At 48.3% G+C, this 13,392-nt stretch overlaps 1 protein-coding gene across 1 annotated transcript in view; it reads right to left on the bottom strand.

Moving 5' to 3' along the window:
* LOC147732881 (protein mono-ADP-ribosyltransferase PARP14-like) overlaps positions 1–13,392 on the bottom strand; it is a 1,341,877-nt gene that overhangs the window by 474,418 nt on the left and 854,067 nt on the right. The gene's annotated exons all lie outside the window — the stretch shown is intronic.

Genomic DNA, 13,392 nt, shown 5'->3' with positions numbered 1-13,392 from the left:
GGGGAGAAGGTTTTGATGGATATGACTGTGGGTCAGGAATATCTGGCACATCTTGTGGGTTTGGGTACTCCCTTCAGTCTGGATAATCAATAGGGTAGGGAAAAGGCTCATCTGGGTTTACCCCTCCCCCTATTCTATACTCATCATCATTTTGTGGTGCATGGGAAAAATGAGGAGGAGAGTGTTCAGGAGAATTTTGAGGTGAATTGTTAGGAGGAACAGGAGATGAAGGAGAAGGGTGCATAGGAGATGTGGCAGGGTCGTTCTTCTTGACAGGCACTGCAAGTGTAGGTGCTGTGTCTAATTTCCTCTTCCTGTGTGGTGTAGTGGATACATGACCTGTCTTTGGGTCAATGTAGATCTTCTTTTGTAGAGGTTTAGGTTGGAAAAGGTCTTCTCCTTGCAGAACCTTTGCCGGCGCCGATCTTTTCAATTCGGGGCATGGTTGCTGCTCGTCTTTAGCCTTAGGAGTTGTTACTGTGTCCTTTGGCGTAGATTTCGGCACCAAAGGTATTGTTTTCTGAGTCGTAGGCTGTTTCGAGGGCTTGAGCGCATCGGAATCAGGCCTTGTAGGTTTCGGTACCGAAGATATTGGCTTCTGAGCGGAAGCTGGTCTCGTCGGCCTCAAGGTGTCAGGCGCTGGCTTCACACTTTAGTCTTTAGAAGTCGACGGTTTCGGAGTCGAGACTTCTTTCGGTTTCGGTGCCGAGGGAGCTACATGGATCGGCACATGCGGCTTGCTCAGTAAGGAGCTACCGGAAGGCTTGAATATTTTCTTCGGAGCCGGGCTCGATGGCAGGGCTTTTGAAGTTTTTTTTCGGGCGCGACTGGGCTCTGGAGTGGAGTGGAGTGTTGACCTTTGCCTTTGATTTGGGTGGTGGGTATGGGTCCGAGGCAGTAGTACTCACGCGCTGACCCGATGGTATGGAGTCATCTGAGTCGTCTGCCTCTGATACGATTTGGAGATCGTCTGAATCTTCTTCGGGAACGAGCGGAACTTCGTAGAAGATATCCACCGGTTCCGGAGCTGATCTCTGCATGTCGTGTTGACAGGCCCTCCTATCTCAAATGTTTTTTTGGGATCAAAAGGACGCACATGCTGTGCAGCTGGATTTGTCGTGTTCTTGCGATCAGCACAGGTTACACACCTCGTGATGGCCACAGTGTGTGAACTTTGCTCCACACTCGGGGCATCTTCTGAATGGCGTCCTTTCCATGAGGTGTAGGCCTCACGGCGTGGATAGGTCCAACGGCCCGCGTTGACGACCGGAATCGAGCTGATGGAGTCGAGACTATGTTTGTCGATAACGAAAGTAGTTTGGTGAAGTTTGAATACGTTTTTACGGTCGAAGTATTTGAAAAGTAGATTTCGTACCAAAGCGGAAAAGTTTCATCCGAACCCAGTGGCGGAAAAAAACAATCTCAGGATGGAGCCGATGCCCATGCACACTATCGTCCAAGGGAGGAGTCACCTATCTTGTGACTACAAAAGACTTCTTCCAAGACGACAACAACATGCAATCATCCAAGCCCAACACCAGGTGGCGATCTAATGCACAGTGTAAGATCTGCAGCTCATATGCCTCAAACACTATGTTTACTGTAATGCACATTTTTGCACATGGGAGTGTACATGTGATACAGTTGATTAAAAGACTAACACTGCTGTAAAGAAAACAGATGGGTGGTCTGTTCTCTGTTTCTGTTAGCACTTGTCACTTTAAATTCTCTGGGAAACAACAGTACGTCACGTGAGCAAGGCCTCTAGGGGCTGAACCGCCTCATGGCGGAATAGTACATTTGCAAAATAAAGAAAATTACTAGCACGCAGAAAAGTGGTGTCCGTTCCCTTTCTGATTCCAGGGGTAGGGAATCGCCGAGAAATGGTGTTGTGGATATATATATATAGGTGCTGCCATACAGGAGAGAAATGGACTATGTGAATCCCGAAGGCTACAAGCAGAAATGAACGTGCAGCCCATCTTGGTAAACGATAGATGTCAAACACAGGGAACCACGAATCCCATCATGCACCTTACTGACATCTAAGCCCAAGGAGAAGTGACTGAACGAAACGCGTCGGCGACAGTCAGGTGCAGCTTATTGTCTCTGTCCGCGCACGCCCATACTAATAAAGGCTGATGGGGTAAGGCAACTTCCTCTCGAGTGATGCTAATTTTTTTTAACAATCCCCCACGGAGCTTTGGTATTAAGCGTCCGTCCTGCCGCTGACCATGCACCACCCCTGAGGAGGGGGCGACGGAGCCAGAGAGCTTATTTGCGTGGCGAGGAAGCATAGATTGAGGATGTGCGCGCTCGTAGGGGCTCATGTGGAGCCTTCATCATGCATTGAATTTAGGTGCTGCCATACAGGAGAGAAACAGACTATGTGAATCCCGAAGGCTACGCGCTGAAATGAACGTGCAGCCCATCTGGGTAAACGATAGATGCCAAACACAGGGAACCACAAATCCCATCATGCACCTTTCTGACCTTTAAGCCCAAGAAGAAGTGACTGAACGAAACGCGTCGTCGAGAGTCAGTTGCAGCTTATTGTCTCTGTCCGCGCACGCCCATACTAATAAAGGCCGTGGGCGACTGATATACCGGCTGACTGCTCTTGCATCAAGTCCCTAAACATCTGTCAGTGATCAGTGCTTGAGGCTCTTATTACAGACATTATTCTCAGCACGTCATATTGTGATAAACTGTTTGTTGCACAGACAAGATCGTGCTGTAACACACGGCCCAATTTAAAAACCAACACGCCATACTGAATGAAACTGTTAAAAGGAGGGTGGTGCACCCAGAGACCTAGTCCATATTTGGGTTAGGCCGAGAAAAGTATTTAAGTGCCCCCACCCCGTGTCACATCCCAAGGCATACCTGTATTTAAGGAAGAATGTGATTTAATCTCGACATTGTCTGCGTGTGTGTGTGCGTGCGCATGATCCTACTGCGCTCCGAGCTGCCCTGAGGTACTTGGCAAACTTAAAGCGGGCCACGCTTGTATTAGTTGCATGGCTGCCCAGCAAGCGGCCAAGCGCATGAGTTTAAATCCCTACAAGCGGCCTGAAAGCAGTCATTATAATACAGCAGCATGAAACAAGTAACCAGCAGACATTGTGCTAATTCGACATGGCATGATGTTTAACATCAGTAAGCGTGTGCTGTTAAGTTTATCAGGGCGAAATTAAGCAAGAAAGAAGATGGTATGGGAGATATATATATATATATATATAAGAAAGAAGATGGTATGGGAGATATATATATATATATATATATCTCCCATACCATCTTCTTTCATGCTGCATTTCGCCCTGATAAACTTAACAGCACACGCTTACTATACATCACTTTAGTGCATGACCGGTTTAGCCTGACTTAGCCCGGCCTTGCCTCCCCTTATAAGGGGGTGCGGGGAGCAGAACACTCTTGTTCCTTTGCTGCCCACAGGCACAGCACCCGGGCCACCAGCAGCCTGTAATTTGTTTTCTTTTTTTATTCCTTACAGGTCTGTGGCAGTGTGGTGCAGGAGGACAATCGGCAGCTGAATTGGCAGGACCAGAGCGCGATCGGCGGCAAACATACAAATGTAGTCTCGAGGTCAGCTGTTGTATTGGCAGGAGCGGAGTTGCGGCGTTCACTGCGGTGAGAATCCGGTTGGGGCACAGCCCGGCCCAAGGGCCGCATGGGCTAGAGCAGAGTTCTTCAAACTGTGGGGTGTGCCCCCCCAGGGGGGCGAGACACCATCCCAGGGGAGGCACGCACTCGACCCTAACATCTGCTTTTGTTGTCCTCCACTGTTCCCCGCGTCGCAATCTTTACCCATTTCAATTTGGAATTTCTTTTCATTAAAGAACTCCGGTGACAGAGGGTTGGAGGGGGGAGGGAGGGGAAATCACTGGGCACGACGCGCCCATGCTTTTGTCAGCTATGTGCTAACAGTTCACTGGCCCAGGAGTGGGTTAATTGTTGGAGCTGAAATGCTTCAGCTGCAGTGGGAGGCAGGAAGTCTCCTCTGCTAACAAGCACTGGCAAAGTCAGCAGGTTACACCTTTACAAAATCTATTGGCTCTGTCAATTGTTTTACATATTACACAGCACTAGAGCTGCTGCGCAACATAGCTTATGGTAAAAAAAAAAACACTATGACACAGTCAGTGGTGAGCGCATCATCACACTTTTTTTTATATTAAGCCAGGTTTCACAGAAGCTCAACTGCTATGCAATATGTAAAAATAAAAATTGCCAAACCCAATAGTTTTCATATAGGCGAAACCTATTGCCTTTTGCCGATGCAGGTCGTTCAAGTTGGCAGGTATGATGGCCTGAGTGAACTTGTTCTCCCTGTTCAGCAGGAAGTCACTATACCGGAGGAAGGGCTTTAAGTAGAATGAAAAAACTTGTGGGGGTCCCAGAGGGGCATGGTCGATGTAATGAAGGGCGTGGCTTAAAAACCCAAACTGAAAATCCATGCCCAGTATAGCAGGTCGCCCCACTGGTATTTTGCTGCTTCATCATTCCATCCATATACAACATGTAACATTACATCTACTACAAGCCAGGACTATTGTCTTTGTCAATGGTTGTTAGTTGCAAAAGATAAATATGCATCAGCGATGGCTTCGAAGCTTGAGAGGGGTGCTGCTAAGGGTGAGAGTGCGCTGCGAGGGGTGAGAGAATTGTAGCTGGTGAGAGAGAGGCGCTGCGTGGGTGTGATGGGCGCTGCGATTATCTGATGGGCGCTGCGAGGGTGTGAGGGGTGCTGCGAGGGTGTGAGGGGCGCTGCAAGGGTATGAGGGGCACTGCGGGGGTGAGAGGACGCTGTGAGGGGTGCTGCGGAGGATGAGAGTGGCGCTTCGAAGGTTGAGAGGGGCTCTGCTGGAGGTGAGAAAGAACTTCAGGTGGTGTGAAAGCTGCACTGCTCTAGCGAGAGAGGGCCTGGTGGGGGTAACAGATGTGTTGAAGAGGGAGCGAAAGGGCACTGTAGTAGACAAGCGGTATTTAGGGGTGAGAAGGGTACTAAGGGGTTCGGGGACGGAGGCTGCAGGGGGCAAGGGTAATGACTGTCTGCTGGCGGACTGTGTGCAGCGATGAGGGGCTGCTCGCTGAAGGTGTGTGAAGCGTGATTGTGAGTGGACAGTGAGTTCAGGTAGTGTCTGAGAACAACTGTCTGCCAGCAGTGCGTGATACGTCACCGGGGGCCCTGGAAACGCGCTAGCGGTACATATAGCGATGTGACACCCCCTCATGGAAAGTGCGTGCAAGGCGCGTGTGACGAGAGAAATGTGTGCACCGGGAACCATTGTGCAGACGTTATATCAGAGGGAGTGTGTCAGTGAGATTGTGCATAGAGAGGCTTCTTGCAGAAAGTCAATGCAACAAAGTGTGTGCAGGGGTAGTGCGTGTAAGGGGGTCACCAGCTAGGATGTCACCACAGCCGATTAGGAAGTCACTGCAAGAAAAGTGTGTGCACTGCAGAGGGGGTCACCATCTAGGTAGCCACAAGCCATGCAGGGAGAGTGTGTGCAGAGTGAGTGCGTGCATGGTGAATACCAGCTAGGAAGTCACCGCAAGGAAAGTGTGTGCAGGGTAGGTGCGTGCATGGGGGGTCACTGGCTAGGAAGTTATTGCAAGGAAAGTGTGTGCAGGGTGAGTGCACGCATGGGGGTCACCAGCTAGGAAGTCGCTTTAAGGAAAGTGTTTGCAGGATGAGTGGGTGCATGGGGGGTTAATGGCTTGGAAGTTATGTGGGCTACACTGTCATCCACTCGAAAGGGTGGTCTGTGCGCATGCGCAGTGGGTGCTGCTGGCCGCTTTGTGGCTTCACAGTAGATCAGCAGATGTTAGCTGTGTAGGTGATGTGTGGGCATGAAGCGTCTTTCATCCTACTCCGCGACGTCGACATGAAACCATGTATTTCTACATGTGTGGTATACAAGGGTCCAGGTAGGATTGCATGCCATGAGTCAGCAGGGGGCAGTGATTACACAGCTGTTTACTCCTGCTGCTCGCGAGTATTCTAAAGTATGGGTAATCCACACGCAAGGGTTGTAATCACTCCGAAAAAGATTCTCATAAATTAGAGCGCATAAAACCCAATTTTCCCCATCTTAAAAAAACAAGTTTTTTTTCAACATATTTCTTTGAGTACAAAAGTTCAACCATAAAACAAAAACCTAAGTTGCGTTCTGTTCTTTGACATCTAACCATATTGTGCCTTCCAAAACGATTATGCTAGCAGGATGGCTCAATGTGTTAAATGAAATGCTCACTGCTGAGCAGAGGAGCTATCCCTAAACATAATTTTGATTCTGGACTGCAAGCCTGTGAAAGGGGATGCGAAGAGGGGAACATTAGTTACTGTTGGAAATACCTCGGTCAGCTGCGGTCAGAGCGGCGAGTTCAGGAGGAGCAGGAGCTGCGCATTTTAAGTTAAAGAAACACAGGCGGCAGCAGGAGGACCGTCGGAAGTGATGCACATAGCCTAGTATTGTGAGTCTACTTCATCATTGGGCACTAACTGCAGTGACGTTGACACTAAGTTCGGCGCCACGTGTGTCAGCCCGGCCTGGAAGTGTGTCTAACTTGAATACTACAATTACATTGTAGCAGAACTAACGCGCAAGCGGCAGAGCTGTAAACAGATTTAGCAACATTATTTGTCGGATATGGCCCGTGATATGCACGTGGCGGTCGATTTCAGAAATTTCTGTCAGGTGGTGGGGGGCCCAACATCTAAAAAAATTCAGATGGTGGGGCTCAACCTACAAAAGTTTGAAGACCTCTGGGCTAGAGTGTTACACGCCCAGCTTTGAGTGAAGTGCCCGGCGGCGGCTCCAAACGTGGACAGGGTGTTCCGTTTTGTCAAGGTTGATAGGTGAGCGCGACAACAGCTACGGCCACTGGCAGCGTTCCGCAAGCACGATCAGAGGTAGCCTGATGGGCGTGGGGGGGACGGCACTGGGAAACCAGTGCGGGAACCGGTGCATGTTGATAGATTGCTTGGCGAGTGTGGTGAGCATGAGTTGGTGAGCATGAGTTGGCGAGCATAGGCCTGACTAGGGATCCTCAGCGAGGATAGTTCTGTCTTCGTATAGGTAAGCATCTCCACGTTTGCCCCGCTTATTTGTGAAATAAGCGGGGATGGATTGCCAGCTGTCAATGTTGTTAATGGTAATAACTGTGTGCACCGAGTTCAACAGGGTGTTTTGGATGCACACACAGACTTGAGCGGGGAGATTTCTGGCTACAATGATGCTAACTAAGACTAAATCTTGGGAGTTGTGGTGTACGCGTTTGGCGCAGGGAGCTGCACCATCGCTGTGGGGGGACAGTGGTCTGTGAATGAATGGTAGGATGTTCCCATGTATGCAATATTATTTCGGGCGGAAGTGGGTTCCCTGCTTTTTTTGTTTTTCGAACAGCGTGTGTTGTGGGTACACCCTGATTTGAGGGGTTAGATGCGGGCCCCAATGGGGCTAATAAAGTTCTTTACATAGCGGGGGTTGTTGTGCAAACGCAAGTGCTAACAAGGTAGAGAGGTTCCGGGCACCCGTGATTTCCCTAAGTGAATAGTGGTGCGCGCCAACTTTCAGAATCGCAGTTTGCAGAATGTGTTCATATGCCAACTGTTTTCCTTGGCAAAAGCAATAGCTCAGAGGCACTGTCGTCAGCCTTTGGTGTTTCAGAAAAGGGGGTGGTGATGAACAGAGTGTCTGAATTAAGCAGACCACTCTTACCCAGTCCAAAGATCAGGGCTTGATCCATCACCGTTTTTTAGCTCACTGCATCACCCCAGTTCAGAACCTGGCTATATGCAAATTAGTCTGACCCAGTGCCTCATGGGAACAGGGCAGACCAAACTACCAAGCCAATTCTTCACCGGAAAGGAGACAAGCTCCGGGGACCGGTTTCTGGCATTTCAGCCGTCGTCGGCCCGGCTTGCTTGAATCCTGGTGGTGCAGTGAGCAAGGGACTCATGTCTGAGTATACCCTGCCACACTTGTGGTGGCCAAAAACGATTCAAAAAGGGGGTGGTGATGAACAGAGTGTCTGAATTAAGCAGACCACTCTTAACCAGTCAAGAGATCAGGGCTTGATCCATCACCGTTATTTAGCTCACTGCATCACCCCAGTTCAGAACCTGGCTATATGCAAATTAGTCTGACCCAGTGCCTCATGGGAACAGGGCAGACCAAACTACCAAGCCAATTCTTCACCGGAAAGGAGACAAGCTTCTGGGGACCGGTTTCTGGCATTTCAGCCGTCGTCGGCCCGGCTTGCTTGAATCCTGGTGGTGCAGTGAGCAAGGGACTCATGTCTGAGTATACCCTGCCACACTTGTGGTGGCCAAAAACGATTCAAAAAGGGGGTGGTGATGAACAGAGTGTCTGAATTAAGCAGACCACTCTTACCCAGTCAAGAGATCAGGTCTTGATCCATCACCGTTATTTAGCTCACTGCATCACCCCAGTTCAGAACCTGGCTATATGCAAATTAGTCTGACCCAGTGCCTCATGGGAACAGGGCAGACCAAACTACCAAGCCAATTCTTCACCGGAAAGGAGACAAGCTTCCGGGGACCGGTTTCTGGCATTTCAGCCGTCGTCGGCCCGGCTTGCTTGAATCCTGGTGGTGCAGTGAGCAAGGGACTCATGTCTGAGTATACCCTGCCACACTTGTGGTGGCCAAAAACGATTCAAAAAGGGGGTGGTGATGACCAGAGTGTCTGAATTAAGCAGACCACTCTTACCCAGTCAAGAGATCAGGGCTTGATCCATCACCGTTATTTAGCTCACCTTTTCTTTGGACTGGGTAAGAGTGGTCTGCTTAATTCAGACACTCTGTTCATCACCACCCCCTTTTCTGAATCGTTTTTGGCCACCACAAGTGTGGCAGGGTATACTCAGACATGAGTCCCTTGCTCACTGCACCACTCTTGACTGGGTAAGAGTGGTCTGCTTAATTCAGACACTCTGTTCATCACCACCCCCTTTTTGAATAGCCTTTGGTGTGGCAGGTCCCTAGCGGACAAGGGTTCAATCCCCAGCAGTGGTGACAAGGTCATCTTCGGAAAAAAAAGAATGCTAGCGCTGGTACACATGAATATGATCAGAATGTTTGAGTGTAGGAACAGCTGTGACTTTAGAATTTAAACTGGTTACGGTGATACATTTATAACTGTTCAAGATCGTATCAAGTCCGAAGTTCGGTCCTGTGATTTCCATAAGTGAATAGTGATGAGCGCCGACTTTCAGAATCACAGCATGTTTGAGAGTGTAGGAACAGCTGTGACTTTAGAGTTTAACATGGTTACATAGATGATTTGGCATGGATAGGTTGTGTGTGTCTACTTACTATGAAGAAAGCCCGAGCAGTTCCCCCTTCTTGTAATGATCCCATACCATCTTCTTTCATGCTGCATTTCGCCCTGATAAACTTAACAGCACACGCTTACTGATGTTAAACTGGGAGATCATGCCATGTCGCTTGTAGCATGGTACGTTTTACCATTAGGTAATGTAATGAATTAGCACGATGTCTGCTGGTTACTTGTTTCATGCTGCTGTATTTTAATGACTGCTTTCAGGCCTCTTGTAGGGATTTAAACTCATGCGCGTGGCCGCTTGCTGGGCAGCCATGCAACTAATACAGGCGTGGCCCACTTTAAGTTTGCCAAGTACCTCAGGGCAGCTCGGAGCGCAGTAGGATCATGCGCACGCACACACACACACAGACAATGTCAAGATTAAATCACATGCTTCCTTAAGTACCAGGCATGCCTTGGTATGTGAACCGGGGTGGGGGGCACTTAAATACGATTCTCGGCTTAAACCAAATATGGACTATGTCTCTGGGTGCACCACCCTCATTTTAACAGTTTCATCCAGTATGGCGTGTTGGTATTTAAAGTAGCTTGTCCAGCCGGACAGTGGTCAACAAGTATAATTTACTTTATAACACAAAATACAGAGAGAATATCCTTCGACAATCTCACGGTGTGGGGTACAAGCCTGTACCTCAATTACACAAAGACACTTTAGTACACTCAAAGTGAACAGGAAATGGCTTTTAGGCAAAAAGCTTAAATTGTTCTTTAAATCATAGTGTGAACAGATATTCTAAGATGCGCCATTACATCAACATAGTACATGGTATACACACTGTATATGGCACATGAATTGGTCGACGGCGTTTCGATCTAACATTTAAATCACAGGGATCATCATCTGGACATTTGATAAATGCCTAATAGTTACAAGCCTCTAAAACCTAAAAAGGAAATGTGGGGAAAGGAGAATTGCAAGAGATTATGAACTAAGCAGAGAACTTTTAAAATCCAATTGCAACGTGATGGTCGGTGCTTAAAAGGTGTATGTTTGAAAACAATTAGATGCACAAACCATAAAGATTACCGCCGTGATTGTGGGGAACGAGGGACTGTGTCTAAGACAATGAATTGGTCGACATTGGCTTTCTGTGACTAACAGTAGTTCCCGTGGGTGGGAGTCTACTGTCGTGATGAAATTGTGGTGAAAATATTGTCAGATCCACGTGTTCGAGGAACTGACGTGATCGTGGTTGTAGCAGAATCGAGGAGTAGTGCCCGCAGTGAATCGGAGGTTTGCGGCGGACAGAGCCGGTAGTTATAGGTGATCAAATGCCGGTTGGGCTCGATATAAGCCAACAATTGAATCAGTGCCAAAACGCGAGGTAGTGACTTTTTAAACAAGCATTGGAAATGCAATAGGTCTCGCATTAGAAAAGTAGGAGCTATTGGTCTTGTAAATGATTTTTTTTTTGTGTGTTGTTTTTCCAAATAGCTACATTGATAGATTTGTTATTTACAATGCCAATAGTTTTAATTTTTGTGAATGTGACACCTATAGCATTTTGAATGCCACATGATTTGTATTGACGTGACTTTGATGGCAGCTTTTGTTGTTATGCCACATTTCTAGAGAGCAGGAGAGTGCAGCAGGGGATAGAAGCACAGCCCTGCAAGCTGAGCGTCCTCCCATCGCACACCCATTTGTGGCTTGAGTGGTGTGGGGGTGAGGGGTGTGAGAGTGAGGGATGTGAGGGATGTGAGGGTGACGGGTGTGAGCGTGAGCATTGTGAGTGTGAGGGAGTGTGATTGTGAGGGGGTGTGAGTGTGTGTGATGGTGAAGTTGAGTGAGTGTTTGTGAGGCTGAGTGTGTGTGACGGTGTGTGTTGGTGAGGGTGTGTGAGGGTGATTGAGGGTGTTTGATGTTGATTGAGGGAGTGTGAGTGTGTGGGTGTGTGACGGTGTGTGAGGGTGAGTTAGGGAGTGTGATTGTGTGTGAGTGGGTGATTCTGGGAGTTAGGTGTTGTGATGTTGATTGAGTGTGAATGAGGGTGAGGGGATGATGGTAAGGGTGTGTGAGGGTGAGGTGTGTTGATTGTGTCAAGTTGCAAGGCGGAGGGTGGGTGAGTGTGTGGGAGGGTTGAGGAAATATACATTTTATGGTCAAGAAATGTTCCCTAACGTGTACCCCACCGTCTCCATGTACGAGCTTAAAGTGCATGTAACTTCCTTCCTGTGCCAGCTATGAAGACGCAAATACATTTGCGTCCAACGTTAACATGTCCTCTTTCAGATCCACCCCGAACAGGTTGAATATTCCGTTCCTAAGTATGCCATGCCAACGTCTTTTTGTGGTGTACTTTACACGTTTTTCAGCTCTGGCGAAGTAGGCCCTGAATTCTGCCATCAAGCCTTTTCCTGCCTTCTGACTCTGAATGCCTCAGCCTGGGCTGCCTCTGTACCCGTGACCTCTGCCTTACTCCCTGCGCGGCTAACGGCGCTTAGCTCAGCCTGCTGCCTGCCAAGACTGTATTCAACCTTCGAATTATCTGCTCCGCTCCTCAAAAATACATTCCTGCCTACTAGTTCAAGTAAACATCCTTCCAGCTGCAGAGCAAAGGGCCCGGCCTCACTGTCTCCGTGCAAGTAATTCATAGCTTCTGTTACAATGGTAGGCCCATGCCCCCTCGCATCTCATGCAGACACGTAGACGCTTATACACGCACTCACAGTCAGTATAGAATAGCCTCTGCCCAAGAGACCTTTCCCTCTAGATAATATGGTTCCCAAACATCAGATATCAGATATGATATAGGTACGAGTTGATCTGACATGCCAGACTTCTGTCTCTTTCCGCTAGTGTAAATGTCAAGTCCCCTGCACCCTCCAGCTTCACGTCAATCACACGTCATGCAGCTGCGCGCGCATCCAGACCTCAGATTTCTGCTGACATTGCAAGATTCTGCTATGTACCCACCCACTTGTGACACTTTCATGTGACGTTTCTAGCACACACCTCTATGTTCACGCCTAGTTCACGCCTTTTGATTACGTATTGCTAACACGTGTGTGCTCTTATCTTGTTTCTCTCAGCTGTTACGCCTACTGTATTGGTATCCATTATATGCTTTAAGTATAAAAGTTATGTCTTGTCAATAAAGTATGCTCTATCCCTTCCTGAACCCCAGTGGTGTCAGGAACACGATATCCGGTTCAAGAACCATTCCTTTTTAAGGAATAAAACCCCTAAGAACTCTAACACCACGGACTCTGCGTCTTTCTTTCCGATTGAGTTATTCTATTTTTAGTACTTACCTGCATAGAAATTAAGACGGTAATTAAATATTTACCACATTATTCTGGCGCCCGAATAGGGACCCCTCCCCCACCCCACGCGCCGGTTGGTGCGTTGCAACCTTTGCCCCCTGCCATAAGTCAAGACGGACAATTACGCGTACCCGCAGGATTTCCTGTATCTCCCTCAGGCCTACGGAGGTGACGGAGACTGCGATCAGCACCCAGACGAGGCGGTGAGGAGTGCGGAGGATCCCGACCAGAGCCTAGCCGAAAGAAGCAAGGTCCGAGGTGTCAAGAGGCCCACCAGTTTCCGAAGTATTCACGTGTCTAGTAGAGTCGAGTCCAGTCCGGTCCAGTCCAGTCGAGTTTTCCGAGGCCTTCTGTTCCGTGCTTCCCGGTGAGTACCATTGCTGGGGACGTATCTAGACGGGTGCATTATTATGTATCCGGTAAAGACGGGTTTGGGTACACAAACGCGGTCTGCACTGTTTTAGACAGTGTATCTGAACTGTTTAGCAGTATATCAGGTATTCAAGTTCTTGCACTGTTCTAGACAGTGTATCTGTGCTGTTTAGCAGTACATCTAGTATCAAGGGTAGTCATATGTGTTCAAAATGTTTTCATGTGAATAATGTCGTGGTATGAGTGACTGTTTGATGTACATTACTGTGTTTTTGTGTAACTAGCTGTGTTCAGAGTAAGTAACAAGTCTCGAGTATCCAGTACTAAGTAAGATGCCGTTTTTCAATAAATTAAGACAG

Source organism: Lissotriton vulgaris, chromosome 2_1, assembly GCF_964263255.1.
Source record: "Lissotriton vulgaris chromosome 2_1, aLisVul1.2, whole genome shotgun sequence".
Lineage (NCBI taxonomy): Eukaryota > Metazoa > Chordata > Amphibia > Caudata > Salamandridae > Lissotriton > Lissotriton vulgaris.
The sequence above is the reverse complement of the archived record's forward strand: the minus strand, read 5'-3'. Positions and strand labels throughout refer to the sequence as shown.